Source organism: Myotis davidii, unplaced genomic scaffold, assembly GCF_000327345.1.
Source record: "Myotis davidii unplaced genomic scaffold, ASM32734v1 scaffold223, whole genome shotgun sequence".
In the NCBI taxonomy this organism is placed as follows: domain Eukaryota; kingdom Metazoa; phylum Chordata; class Mammalia; order Chiroptera; family Vespertilionidae; genus Myotis; species Myotis davidii.
The window spans coordinates 503168-505597 of NW_006294609.1; the positions used below are offsets into that span (position 1 = coordinate 503168).

General features: G+C 58.1%; 1 protein-coding gene across 1 annotated transcript in view; it reads right to left on the reverse strand.

Annotated features, from left to right (window-relative positions):
* The window catches only part of TBX1 (T-box 1), a 5593-nt gene extending 4555 nt beyond the window's left edge, over window positions 1-1038 (reverse strand). The window contains exon 1 of the mRNA XM_015567296.1: window positions 857-1038. The gene's annotated coding sequence lies outside the window, so the exon portion shown is untranslated. The remainder of the gene's footprint in view (window positions 1-856) is intronic.
* Between the last annotated feature and the right edge of the window lie 1392 nt (window positions 1039-2430).

Sequence of the window (2430 nt, forward strand, 5' to 3'; positions counted from 1 at the left end):
GCCGCCCTCCCGTGTTGCACTTCTCCCTGCTCTGTCCAGGCTCTCTTTCCAGTTTATTTATTTTTTTACCTTTGTCTTGATCATTTAAAATTTCCCTCCTGTGCGTCTTTCCTTCCGCCACTATCTCTTTCGTTTCTCTTTATTTCTGTTTGCTTCCCTGCCTCTTCCTCTCTTTCCTGTTATGTCTTTTCTTCCCCCTTTATTTTTCATCGCTCTTTTTCTTTCCAGTCTGCCTTTTCCCTCTTGTTTCTGTATATCTTTCTTTGTTATTCATTATTTTTTCCTCTTTTAAAAAAAAAATTAAAACTGAAGTTTTTCTCTAACTTCTTATTTTTAAATGACTTTCTTAAAATGTCCTTCACTTTCTTCTTTCTGTTCTTGCCCTCTCTTTTTCTTCTTTCTCTTTTTCCCTACCTTCCTTTCGGGTTTTCTGTGTTTTCTCTTCTTTTCTCAGTTTCCCTTCCTCCTGGCTGCCTGGCGTCTTTCCCTTTCTCCTTTCCCCTTGTTCCTTGTACTTTCATCCCACCTCTCTGAGCTCAGGGCTCCTACCTCCACCGCCTTTCTCTGGCCCTCCGCTCCTGTCCTTCCCGCCTCCGCTCGCTCACCGCTTCTGGGCCTGGCTGGGTCTAGCTTTGTGCAGGTCTCTGTAGCTGGGTCCCCAGGCTGGAGGGTGCACAAGCTTCGGGCAGGATGCCTGCCCTTCCTTTGCCCCAGAGTTGAAGCTGGAAGCCTGGGGCCCACCCTGCCAGAGGTCCCCTCCCACCCACTCCGTGCCCCAGCCCTGCCAACTCTCTCTGGGGCAGCAGTGGCAGAGGATCTGGAGGGCGGTCGGTGTAGACGCTGCGGGAAGGCTCACCTTCCATGTCCCTGGTGACGGTGCTGAAGTGCATCCCGGCCGGGGATTCCAGCAGCCGGTGAAGCTTCGCCCGGTTGGGGGACCCGGGGCCCAGGCGGGCGGCACGCTCTGCGGCCTCTGCTGCAACCAGAGAGGCGATGCTGAACGCGCTGGCCCGGGGAGACAGCGGGCTCCGCGCGTCCATAAGCTAGCTCCACACTGGAGCTGAACCTCCACGCCCTAGCCTTGGCCAATCGCTTGTCACCCTTGCCTGTGTGGACGCAGCCTAGCAATTGCCGAGCTAGCCTCCGCTGGCGACACCCCAGCCGCAGGCTCCAGTCCCAGCCTTCCACAGAGCCACGCCAGCTCGATCTAAGCTCCCGGCTCCAACAAAGTGAAACCGGGTTATTCTGTGAGATTCCAAGGAGTCCTGGTTGACCTTTCAACTGCGCCTAGGCTGTCCGCAATTCCACAGTAAGGCCCAGTGCTGGAGTCTCCCTACCTTCCTTGGGGACACCTACAAGTTCCCACTCCTCCAACGGCCACCATAACCCTAAGGCACAGCTACTCAGGGCAGACTTGGCCAGTGCCCTCATGGCCTCTAGTTCTCCCTCCCCCGGGACTCCACCTTGATGACCAGATCGGGCTCTTGAGAGGGCATTGTGCCACTCCAGGATGGGCCGCTGGCTATGGGCCGGCCCTGCCCGCGGGGCCCTGGAGCACAGCACAAGGCCTGGCCCCCAGCCCTTCCTACGGCTTCCCCTCACTCCCTGCAGGCGGTGGGCAGAAAACAGATGACACTGAGCTGGCCCTCCTGGACTGGCCTGCCCCTACCACCACCCCACCTCTGCGGGCTGGAGGGTGAATGCTCACTCCTGGGGTGAAGCCTAGCTGGTGCCAAGACCCTTGCTGGGCTGGCCTGGACCGGGAGCTGGGGCACAGTCCTGGGGGAGAGGGGGTGCCCAGGACAGCAAGGAGAGCTGGAGCTGAGCATGGGCCCCAGGCTTCCCAGGGAGGGCGGCCTCCGCAAGGAAACAGAAACCACCAGAAGGCTCTGCAAACAGGCCGTGAGCTCCCTTTGGCCAGGCGGGCTCGGAGCTGGTGTCTCTGTGTGTACATTAGACACAGCCCGGCACTCGCCTTTGTCTGTTGGTCAAATCCGTTGCATCGAAAAACTTGTTCCCCTTCTTCTCTCTGGGCCCTTACAACAAATACAGGCCAATTGGAAGACGCCGGCCCCAGCGGCAGAGCCAGGCCCCACAATCACCCGGAATTTAGGCCTAAGACAACTGGGCAGCAGTCTCCACGGAACAGAACACACTGCTTTAGAGTCTTCATTCTCCCCTAAAATGTTCCCGACAATTGCCCAGCTGCTCCTCTTTAGCCGGGACAGACTGAACTAAGGAACCAAAGACCGAGTTTCCTTGGAGGTGGGATCCACCGGGAGGCAGAGCCGGCTGGTGGCAAGGCCCCTCACAGGCGGCTGCCTTCCCCCCTAAGCTCGGTGAGCTCTGAGCCGGTCCGTTTCTGGCGGTGCCAGGTCCTGGGGCTGCCGGTCGGGCGGCAGGTCCGCAGGGTTTCTCTCCGCCGCCTTC